The sequence below is a fragment of the Phoca vitulina genome, unplaced genomic scaffold, assembly GCF_004348235.1.
Source record: "Phoca vitulina isolate PV1807 unplaced genomic scaffold, GSC_HSeal_1.0 scaffold75, whole genome shotgun sequence".
In the NCBI taxonomy this organism is placed as follows: Eukaryota; Metazoa; Chordata; class Mammalia; order Carnivora; family Phocidae; genus Phoca; species Phoca vitulina.
The window spans coordinates 1204918-1217582 of NW_022589778.1; the positions used below are offsets into that span (position 1 = coordinate 1204918).

The window sequence follows — 12665 nt, forward strand, 5'->3', positions numbered from 1 at the left end:
GCCTTAAAGAGGATGATGACAATGATTGACAGATTTCAATTTCTTCTCATCTTTACATGTGCAACTTCAGGAGTTTGAATCATCCCTTAAAAATGGATATTGTAACTATTTCCAAAATATAATGAACCCTTTAAATTGAAGCTTAGCAAAAAGCTTCCTTTACAAAATATCATCTACTATCTTTTTGACTGAATTATTCTTCCACAGAGTATCAGAATCCTTATAGTGGGCTTTTTGGGTCTTTCCAAAATTGTACCAAAGATTTTAAATCTGTAAACAGAAGCCCAGAGTCCCCCTTGTTAAATATATCCCTGACTATTTTGTGTGTGAAAAGCATCCTCTTGAAATGATTCAATTTCCTAGTTTAGTAGTTATGCTTCCAGATATAATTATGTATTAGCCAAGGATTTGAAGCCTCTCACTTGTAATTATGTGGTCTCGTTAGGAAACTGGCTGTGCAAAGGAAATCAGTGATTAAACTTTCATTCAGCATAGTTTCTTCATCAGTCCTTGGAACAGGTGTCAGGATTATTCTCTGTTGGTATTTTGCTTGGTACCTGGACTATTAATCAGTTTGTATGAAAAGTTGGGATGATATATTGTCTCTGCCTTAAATCCTTTATATTTTGTGGGTTGTCATGGCATTTAAGGTAATAGATAACTCCCTCTGGGTCATTAAAAGCAAGAAGGTCAGGCTTTCCTTTTTTCCTGACACAGCAGAGCTCTGATTAAATGTAAAGGCACAAGGTGATTTCTTCCATTGTGAAATCTCCTATAGGATGAGTGTAATGTAAGCGATTATTTCAAATGGAAACAGCAACTGCAGTAAGCCTTTGGCAAGTTTATTTCGCATTAGCCCATGCTGATAAAACTGTTAAAGTTTTCTCAGACCAATGGTAATTGTACTCTGTTTTGTGTAAAGGCAGAAATACATTTTTGGTAGAGGGAGAGGGACTTATTTGAACCCAACCTAATGATTTTGTAAATACTATCAAGTCCCTTAATCAGAATAAAGCATTATAATAGTACACAGTACTGTGCATGTTAATAAGTTTATCTCTGTGATCCTCCTACTCAGCTACTTTGCAAGTTTACCATTAATCTCAAAATCTCATTCCTAATCATCCACTTTAATTTTTTAAATTTGAAAGTGTTTTTTTTCTCCTCAAAATTTCAGTCATTCGGTTTCCACTAATCATTTCTCCATTCCCTTGGGCCATCCTCTCTTCTCTCTCCCCTGACTTCCTTCCCTCTTTCTCATCTTTGTTTACATGATTCACAATTTAAAAATAAAAAATTTAGCAAATCTGTTAAGAGCCTATGTCACAGTTTTCTTTCAAAGTCTGCAAGAGGAGATGGCTAAGCTGGCCAAAAATTATTCTTTCTTGGTAAAGATATGTTTAAAGTAAAAAGATTGATTATGTAATCATTGGCTATCTGGATACAAGAAAAAAGAATATTTAGCTAAAGAGCATTAGATACCTGATTAACAGCTATTGAGTGGCATCTTAATTTTAGAAGAGGCCTTCCTATTGTTCAAGTTTATTAGGAATTTCTTCAGCATCTCATCGGGATTGTAAATTTCTTCCTAGAAGAAAGATGAGAGTTTCTCTGATCAAGGAAATTGTGTTCCCAACCACATTTGGGACAGTTTTTCTTTGTCAGTTACTACAGATAGAGGATTTACTTCAAAGAGATCATCAGATATAACTTTATACTTATATCCCATCTGTTTTTTTAAATCAGTTTTATTGAAGTATTATTTACATATAAACACTGTGCGTATTTAAAGTGTACATTTTTTGTTTGTTTTGATGCATGTTTACACTCATGAAACCATCATTACAGTCAAGATACGAACATATCAATCACCCTCAAAAGTTTTCTTGTATGTCTTTTTAATTTCTCCTTCCTGCTCCCTCTCGCCATCACCAGGCAAACACTTAAGTGCTTCCTGTAACTGTAATTAATTTGAATTTTTATTTCCTAGAAATTTATAGAAATGGATGTAGAGTTTGTACTCTTTTTTTAGGGTGGAAGAATCTGGCATCTTTCATGTAGCATAATTATTTTGTGAATCATTAATGTGTTATGTATAACAAGAAGGACAGTTCCTTTTTAATACAGAGTAGAATTTCATTATATGGATATAATACTATTTATTCATTCACTTATTGATGGACATCTAAGTAGTTTCCAGCTGTTGTCTAATACAAAAAAAACTGTTCTTAACAGATGTATATAAATCTTTGTATGGACATATGTTTCATTTCTTGTGAATAAAGACCTAGAAGTTGAATGACTAGATCATAGAGTTGGTGTATGTTAAAATTCTCAAGAAACTTCAAACTACTTTCCACCAGTTGCCAGATGCTGGAGGGTGAGGGAAATAGGAAGAGATTGGTAAAAGGGTATAAACTTTCAGTTATAAGATGAGTAAGATCTGAGGATGTAATGTATAACATGGTGATTATAGTTGATAACACTGTATTGTATAATTGGAATTTGCTAAGAAAGTAGAACTTAAATGTTCTCACTGACTCCCTCCTCCCCAAAGAAATATGTGAGGTGGTAGCTGGTGTTAACTAACTTAGTATGGAAAATCCTTTCAAAATATATATGCATATCAAATCATCACACTGTATACTTTAAATATCTTACAATTCTGTCAATGATACCTCAACAGAGCTGTAAAAAAAGAAAAGAAAAGAAAAGAACAAAACTATTGTACCGTTTATAGTCCCATCAGCATTGTATGAGTTTGGGTTTCTCCATACCCTTGCCAACACTTGATGTGGATGGCCAGTCTTTTTAATTTTAGGTAATCTAATAGATGTATAGTAGTATCTCATGGTGGTTTTTATTTGCCTTTACCTAAGGACGTTACCTAAGGACTTTACCTAGGGACATTTTGGTGATGTTGAGCATCATTTAATGTATTGGTTTGTCATACATATAACTTCTTTGGTGAATGTCAATTCAAATCTTTTTTCCATTTCTTTCTTTTTTTTTTTTTTGGTTGAGTTTTTTGTTTTCTTATGATTGAGTTTTGAGTTCTTTATATATTCTAGATATAAGTTCTTTATATAATTTGTAAATATTTCCTCCAGCTTATGAGGTGTTTTTTTTTTCATTCTCTTAACAAAGCAGAAAGTTTTGAATTTTGAATAATCTAATTTATTGATTTTTTTTATGATTATGTTTTTGGTGTAATATCTAAGAAATCTTTACCTAACCCAAAGACATAAAGATGTTCTCCTATGTTTTCTTCAAGAGGCTTTCTAGTTTTTTCTAGTTTTAGGACTATGATCCTTGAATGAATTTTTCTGTATTACATAGTATGAGGTAGGAATTAAAATTATTTTCCTCTCTCTTTGTGTGTGTGTGTGTGTGTGTGTGTGTGTGTGTGTGCGCGCACACGTACAGATATCTAGTTGTTCTAGAGCCAACTGTTGAAAAGACTATCCTTTCTTCACTGAATTGTCTTTGTACCTTTGTTGAAAACCAATTATCCATCTATATGTGCGTGTATTTCTAGACTCTATTTTGTCCTATTTATTTAGTTGTCTGTTTTCACACTGAATCACACTTGATAACATGATAAATGTAGCTTTTTAATAGTCTTGCAATAAGGTATAATTTGCCCTTCAACTTCATTTTTAATTTTAAAAGTTTCTTGGGGGGAGCAGAGGTTATTCTAGGCTCTTTGCATTTTCATACAAATTTTAGAATCAGTTTGTAATTTTTTAAAAGATCTTATTTATTCATTTGAAAGAGAAAGAGAGCATGAGCAGGGGGAAAGGACAGAGGGAGAAGCAGACTCCCCACTGAGTAGGGAGCCCAACATGGGGCTTGATCCCAGGACTATGACCTTAGCCAAAGGCAGACGCTTAACAGACTGAGCCACACAGGTGCTCCTAGAATCAGTTTGTAATTTCTATTAAAAATATCCCACTGAAGCTCTGATAGTATTAAAGGATAGATTAATTTGGGGGAAATTGATATCCTAACAATAATGAGCTTTCCAACTCAAAAACACAGTATATCTCTACATTTATATAGGTCTTTTTTTAATTTCTGTCAGCAGTGTTTTGTAGTTTTCAGTGTACAGGTCTTGCAAATATTTTGTGCTAGATTTATCTCCATGTATTTAATGTAATTTTATGCTATTGTAAATGGTACTGAAGTTTTTTGTAAATTTCAAATGCCTAAAGTTTTGTTGCTAGAATATGGAATTACAGTTAATGTTTGCATGTAATTCATGTATTGTGCAACTTTGTTAAACACACACATTAATCAGTCCTAGTACTTTTTGTGTGGATTTCAGTGGATTTTCCACGTAGAAAATCATCTTATCTGTATATAAAGACAGTTTACCTCTTCCTTTTCAATTTGGATGCTGTTTATTTATTGCCTTATTGAGCTGGGTAGGATTTGCATTACAACGTTGGATAGCAATTGTGGGAATTAACATCCTTATGTTTTCCTGACCTTAGAGGGAAAGCATCTTTCACCATTAAGTATGATATTATCTGTCCTTTGTAGTGTTCTGTATTAGTTGATGAAATTACCACCTATACCCTGTTTGCTCAAAGTTCCTTTTGGTCAGGAAAAGTTGTTGGATTTTGTCAAACGCTTATTCTGTGTCTACTAAAATGATTGATCATATGATTTCTCTTTAGTTTGTTAGTATGGTTAATATGGTTGCATTGATTGTATTCCAAATGTTAAACCAGTCTTTTCCCCCTAGATTTATTGATATACTACTGACATGTAGCATTGTGTACGGTTAAGGTGTATAGTGTGTTGATTTGATACACTTATATATTGCAAAATGATTACCACCGTATTGCTAGCTAATACCTCCATCATGTCACATTTTCTTTTTTGTGATGAAAACACTGAAGATTTGCTCTCTTAGCAACTTTCAAATATATTATACCATATTATAACCATTATACCATTACTAACCATAATCACGATGTTGTGTATTAGATCCCCAGAACTTATTCATCTGGAATAAGTTCATAAGTGGAAATTTATACCCTTGACCGACATCTCATTATTTTCCTAACCTCCAGTCTCTGGTAACTACTATACTATGAGTTTGGCTTTTTAAGAGTCTAAATATAATCATATTTGGAGTCCAAATATATCATATAGTGTTTATCTTTCTCTGTCTTACTTATATCACTTAGCATAAGGACCTCAAGGTCCATTCATGGTGTGGCAAATGACAAGAACCCTTCTTTCTCATGGCTGCATCTGTGTGTGTGTGTGAAGCACATCACTTCTAATTTAATGTGTCTATATTGTAAAGTTGTATCCACCCAAAATGAATAAATGAATAAACCTTTTAGATTTCTTAAAAAAAAAAAAAAAAGGAAGAGAGTTTTATTGGAACCCAAGTGAGGACAGCTGCCTGGGATACACAATCTTCACAAAAAGAGAGTGCTCTGGAGAAGGAATGTTTAATACAGAGTAATATATGTTTTCTGTTACATCAGGAGTTATCGGGGCAACTGGGTGGCTCAGTCGTTAAGCCTTCCGCTCAGGTCATGATCCCAGGGTCCTGGGATGGAGCCCCGCATCGGGGTTCCCTGCTTGGCGGGAAGCCTGCTTCTCCCTCTTCCACTCCCCCTGCTTGTGTTCCCTCTCTCGCTGTGTCTCTCTCTGTCAAATAAATAAATAAAATCTTAAAAAAAAAAAGAGTTATGAATCATCATGACAAAGGACATTCCAGATCACTACAAACTTTATCTTGTGCTTTTAGAATGTGCAATGGAACTTTGGGAGATTTTTACTCTTTAGCTTCAAATGTTTCTTTTAAGTTACTTGTTAACTAAGCAGATGTACAGTGTGTGCTCAGGGCAGAAGTAGAGCCAATGCTTTGAAGTTTGGTTAAGTCATTCTGACCTTGGTAAAAATTGAAGTATGGTTTCACGGGGAGCTCAGGAGAGGGGCCCTCAAACATTAAAAGTTGAGAATGTCTTTTATCAGTTGTTTAGCTATCCCATTATATCTGGAAGTCATTTTCTATATTCTCCTTAAAAACATTGATAAGTAGCACAATTAAGGCATTTGCTAAAACATCTGATTTGCAACTTACTTTATAGACTTTCCATTTTATTGGTAATTTTACTACATGCATCATAACTTCAGCCACAGTTTCTCTCTTTAAATTTTCTTTTTCCTGCTTTCCTCTCTTTTTTGCTATTCTCTTTGATATACTCCATGTTACTTTGAGTCAGTCTCCTAGGTGGGTCCTAGTAGACTTTCTATCAATCTGAAAAGCAAATTTATGTATCAGTCAGAATTTTTAGTTGAAAGTACTGGAAAATGACTCTGGCTCTCTTAGGCAGAAAAAGAATTTAGCAGGAGATTCAAAACTCACAAAATAGCATATGGAAAGGAACAAGAAAGCTTGGGTGGCTAGGTGCTGGGAAAATACATAAGGTCACACTGCAGGAAAACCTAGTGCTTTAGTCACCACTGGTATGAGTCTGACCTTAAAATACACACACACACACACACACATAGATTTTTTTAATCTTTGTGTCATTCTCTCAAACATCCAAGTTGAGGGCATATTGGTTGAGTTTAGGTCACTTCCAAGCCCCCCTCATTCCCCCAGGTATCAGGGGAAAGGATTTCTCTTTTCTCTAAGATTATTCTTATGTTAATAATGCAACATGCAATAATAATGCAATAATTCAAGGTCCATCCTGCTTTCCTAATAAAAGTCAGAAAGCTCATAGGAAGAGGAATGTGTTGGTTTCTGGACAGCTGAAAACAAAAACAAAGCAAAACAAAACATTATACTGTCTCTCTTGTATTTTATCTCTAGGTATCTGATGTTGGGATAAAGTAGAATGTAGTAGTTAGAGAAGAGCAGGCATTAGAAATAGAAAAGAGAGGGGTGCCTGGGTGGCTCAGTCAGTTAAACTGGACAGTCCAACTCTTGATTTTGGCTCAGGTCGTGATCTCAAGGTCACATCGCATCATTGGGCTCTGCACTCAGGCGGGGAGTCTGCTTGAGATCCCCTCTCTCCCTCTCCCTTTGGTCCTCCCCCACTTGCGCTCTTCCACATGCACCCATGCTCCCTCTCTCTCTCTCTCAAAAAAAAAAAAAAAAATTTAAAGAAGAAATGGTTGACCTGGATTTATTCCTGGAAAAAAGCAAATTGATAGGCAAACAACATACAGACCATTTATTTATATCAAAAAAAATTATGGCCTATTCAACCAAAAAATCAGTCTCCCTTTTTAGCTTTTTGGCCTCCTGTCGACCACTCACCCTCTCTGACTTTAGTTCTCAGTCGCCAAGTGGGAATGATAATGTCTGTGTCCCAGGTTTGTTGTGAAGATGAAATGAGAACATGTGTGTAGAGCACTCACCACAGCACACTAATTCACAGTGGTTACTTGTCAAATACTTGTTATTTTCCTATCCTTCTCTCTAGAAAACTCTCCAAATCCTGAAAAACTCTACCACCGCCACGTCTCTAAAGGGGGCTGCAAATCTCAAGTATGCTGACTGTGTCCATGAGGAAGTGTAATTGCTGTCAGATTTATGCTGTGTGTGGCCCTGTTATTGATGGTGGTCGTGTACAGAGACATAAGTTTTTTCTTCATGAAATGGAAGTCGTTGATGAGATCACCAAACCCCCTTCATTTCTTGTTTCCCATTCTAGGTACAGTGCCTTCTTACACCAAAGAGAACTTGATTCCTTCTCATAATGGTTTCTCTCTATTCTTAGGGAGTCTCTTTGGTGTTGAAAACAATAAAGCTATATTAAATAAAAAGAATGGTGAAGATCATGTGTATATTGAACATTAAAATAAGTTCTTAAATAGTTGAAGGAAAATATTGATCATTAAAAGAGATCTATCAATTTATGCAATTCATGGAAGAATAGCTTTTCTAAAATAGGCTAATTTATTTGAAATTAAAAAAGAAAGAAGTTATAAATTAAAAGTTATGGGAACGTAATGAGAAATGTCAAAAATAGGTTTTGTTCTAGGAGAGTGGTTCTTAAACAGTGGTATGTGTAAGTGTAATCTAGGGAATTGTCATCTGCAGAATTCCCAATCTTACTCCAAAAATAGGGCTTTATTAATTCTGGGGTGGAGCCCCAGAATCCACACTCTTAAACATATTCATTGGTGATTTTGATGAGCTGGTCTTAGAGGGCTTTTCTCCATCCCTCTAGAAAGACTTTGGGGAGAAGTTTTTACCTACCATGGATTTTACCAAAATAGCAGTGGGTGGTGACCAATGGTTGTAAAGCAGGATCTCAAACCAGTGGCCAAGGACCGAAACCAGTTCACAAATGTGTTCTGCCTGACAAAAATAGTTTTTAAAATGTTATCTGTAATGCCCTTAGGCTAAGTTTGCTTCCTTCAGTTCACTGTTGACTAGCTCATTAACTTCTGGTTGTAGTTCGCATGTAAGGGATACACCTGACCCTGAGACACTTGTTTGTGAGCCCTGAAAATTTAAAGAATCACTCTTTAAACCAGAGAAAACTCAGAGTGAGGTATTTGGGAACTTCCAAGGGATGATGAAATATGCTTTGTAAATTTTAATTTGATGAGGCCTGGCAGGCTAGGGTCACATTATGAACTCTTTTTCTCCTCAGGTATGACATATTCTGAAGTCAATGCAGATTGGGTCCCTGCCCCTCTTCTTTGTCCACTCTGCCAGACTATGAGTAATACCCGGGCAGGAACTAAGTCTTTGTACTTGCCTTGTGCTCAGAGCCCCGCATATTATACAGAATGCAATGGATACTTAAATATTTGTTGAAATGCAAAGGCAGTAAGGAAGGAAAAGAAGAGAGAGTGGAAGGAAGGATGGGAAGAGGTAAGGAAGAGAAGAAGATAATGGGGAAAGGAAGAAAAGGAGGAAAGATGAAAAAAAGGAACAAAGAATGGAAAACACAGGAGAGAAAGGAAAAAGTAGAGACAAGTGTCATCTATAGAAAATTTAGAAATGTGACTAATTCAATCCCTTATTTTAGGAAAATACAAACAGGAATATGGATTACTTGAATGTCAGAGTTTATAGATCATAATCAAATTCAGAATTAGGTATCTTTGAGCAAAGATAGCAACAAAGAGAATTGTCATGCATTAGCATCAGGCACTGTATTCTCAGATATTGATAGAATTGCCCTAAATTTTGTTTTTTCTTACCCAAAGGGCTTCCTGCCTGCCAGGTTTCCAAAGTAAAAATATTAAATGAGTATCTTGGAAGATTATTTTAAGTTTATAATTACTCATAATGTAGCTAAACGTACCAAATGAGCATCCACAAAACGCCAATGTGCTATTTATATTTTAATCTAATCATAGTCTTTGTCACAATCTATCATCACAGTCTTCTCCTTGTGTCTGTATTTTTTTCATTGGGAAAAAAATGGCTTGAAAGAGGGAGAGAAAGTTGTCATCTGTTGCTTTCAGAGAATTTAACTCATTTAAAATTGAGTACGCAGAAATCCTGTTATTTTGTTTGTTGACTTTTGGTATCTTCTTTCTAAAATAAAACCTACTCAAAGCATGGTTATTTAAAATCCAAGTGAATTGGAAATCTATAAAGTTGTTTAGACACCATGCTGAGTAAGCTGGGTGAGAGAGTGGTGTATTAGAAATACAGGTGCATCATGGGTTTATGTACTCATCCAGATCCTACTGTCATCCTAATGACCTCTGGTATGTCACTTCATTTCCCTGAGACTCAGATTTTCATTCGTATATTGAGCAAATCTCTCAAACTCAATTTCTAAGGATGTGGAATTGACAGTACAACACTATCAATGAACTGTATCTCCACTCCATTTTTCAAAGGCTCTGTGTCCTTGGACAATAACTTAAACTCACTGGTTCTTATTTTAATCACCTTAAAGTGGACATTATTATAATACTTTGCATGGTTTTTGAGAAATGAGAAACTGTACATAAGACAGCAACAGGCATATACATTTTTGTTGATAACCCCCACCTGCTGGGAAATAATCTGTGACTTCTACATCTGACTAAATGAAGAAGAAGAATAAAATAATTTAGACACAATCATTTTGTAACTAAAAATGGTGGCACCTTCTCTTTCCCAATCTCACCTATAAAAGGGACCTATTTGAAATTTCTGAGGCAGAAAGCCTCACAACTTTGATCATTGATAACCTACTTATTCCTATATTCTTGATGATTATATCTTGATGTTTGTGTGGGGAAAATGAGTAACCTAGATACAAAGCTTGCAAAATGCACGGAGCAGTCATTTCACAAATGCACTGAGCTCACAAAGTGCTAAACGCGCTTCCAGTTCTGCTGGCTACCCGGGGGCTGTGCAGCACAGCTCCATGGGGAAGATGAAGCACGTCCCTGAGATAAAGTTTAAAGAACAATATATCAACAAGTACAAATCAATAGCCTATAAAATGAGTGCCTAAGTGCTGAGGGAATCCTTTGGAAAGCTTTCTTCAAAGCAGTAAGATAAACTAAAAGGGTAGTGGTTAGTGTGCATAAAGAAAGACAAAGAAGACCAAAAGTCAATTACAAAGCACTTAAGGCCAGTTGACCAAGAAGCAAAAAAAAAATAGGGTCTGTGAATGTTTGAATTTCTTCTACTATTTTCAAATTTTATTTTGGTCCTGTTTTGTTTTAAATTCATGCACAGCTGTGTTTTATCAACAGGTTCTGTATACCATGCCCCTACCTAGAACCTCTCTGAACATTGTCAAAAATTCATTGATAAAATTTAAATCAACATTATTGAGGTATAATTTACATACAGTACGATGCGCTCATTCAAAGCTCATTTTTGAAAGAATACAAGTTTCTAAAAAAAAAAAAGATAACAGCATTTATATTTATATTTTAAAAGGCTTGGTCTCAGACAAATCATCCCAGTAATAAGCAGAGGCTCAAAAAACATAAGATGAGAAAATAGAAGAAAATTAAACTGTTTGGAAACCATATTGATTTTAGTAAAACTTACTTAATTTCCAGGAGTATTATTTAAAGCATTTTCTGTACCTTTTGTTTTCATGTTCCTATTCAACAGCATATTTAAAGAGAGAGAGAAGTGAAAAATTTATTTTAAGCATTTTTTTTTTTCATTCTGAATATTGGTCATAGAATAAAGTTTCAAACCAATGTCATGGTATTAGTAGTTCTCATGAATGCCTCATGGATTTCTTTTTGAGAAAAATACATGCATTTAATTTTATGTATTTTATGTATCTTCTTTGAGAAAACACATGGAATGGGTTATACAAAAATTGCATGAAGTAACTTGTTGTACAACAGGCCCCACCCCCACCTGTTAAAACACAAATCTGTGAACTGTGATGTAGATTGCACAGGATTGTATGCGATGCCCAGTACACACACCTGGGGGGCACTGACTCCATATTGGATGCCAGAAACATCAATGTACTAATTGGTTGGATTTTTCTGAACTATTTTGATAGTTAATTGGCTTATGGAAAAAAAAAAAACTTAAGAGTGACACAAAACCATCACATCCAGTAAAAGCTTTGTATGAGTCAGCTGTATGAATCAGTCATTTTAGATTGCAGCTTTGCCTTTGGCCTATAATGCTATACTCACTGACAAACTTCATAAAATCCCATGGTCCAGTCATCTAGGAGTAGGATATAAAATAAGGCCAATTATTTTGATATGGTCTAATGTGGCTTCCTTTCTTTGTTACAAATATATGCCAACAAATCAGAATAGAATAGATAGCAATTTTTTTTTAGGGAAGAATGTGTGTCTTTTCATTTTCTATCTGGTGCTAAACCTGGAACAACTGAGGTACTCAATTCAAAGCTGTGGAATGAATAAGTAAGTTAATGGATAAGTCAGTGATCAATAGTCAGTGGAAAACCATCAATATTGAAGAAAATACACACAACCTACCCCTTCAAAGAAGGGATCAATAGCATCATTTTGGTATAATGAAATAAAGCCCCTTTTAGAAAGCAAGTAGTTACAGTGATTTACTTATTTTTTACTCTTTTGTAGTAAGTTGCAGAACTCAAGTTGGAGAAGTCACACTAGGGCACAGACAGACAGGTGCTTCCAAAGCAGGTAGCTTTTAAAATGTTTCCATTTCAAAGTCAGTGTGGGAGCTTGGAGATTATGTTTATAAACACTTCCCTGTCATTAGGTCCACCAGTGTATGACTTCTTTCAATATCCTGCATGACTGCCAAGAGACCAAAAAAGATTACGCTCATGAGAACAGATTTTTTTAAAAGGGAATTGATCTGATAATTTTTAGAGCGTACATAAAGCAGCAAAGAAATAGACTGATTTTTGGCATGAAATAAAACATTTTACATCCATAAGTTGACCAAGGTTTTAGTTAGCAAATACCAGAGCTGGGATCAACACATTTAGAACATTCTGACCTTGAGGGGTGTGTGTGTGTCTGGCTGTGTTTGCTGGCGGGGCGGGGCTGCGGGGTCTGGGTGTATGGATATCTATGTGTGTCACTAATAGCATTGACGTTCCTGTTCTGAACTGTAGAACGATCACTTATGATCGTTCACAGGCATACATGCCTCTCCTTTTAAGGGCTGATTTTGAAGCATTGCATTTTAGTTGGAGGTATGTACTTGACTTCAACCTCTTGCCTTCTTACCATTTTTGCTG

General features: G+C 35.3%; 1 protein-coding gene across 11 annotated transcripts in view; it reads left to right on the top strand.

Moving 5' to 3' along the window:
- LINGO2 (leucine rich repeat and Ig domain containing 2) overlaps window positions 1-12665 on the top strand; it is a 1236800-nt gene that overhangs the window by 885912 nt on the left and 338223 nt on the right. The window contains exon 1 of one of the 11 annotated variants that reach the window (XM_032393635.1): window positions 7247-7694. The exons of the other annotated variants lie outside the window; for them this stretch is intronic. The gene's annotated coding sequence lies outside the window, so the exon portion shown is untranslated. Of the gene's footprint in view, window positions 1-7246; window positions 7695-12665 lie in introns of those variants that run through there. 11 annotated transcript variants of the gene reach the window in all.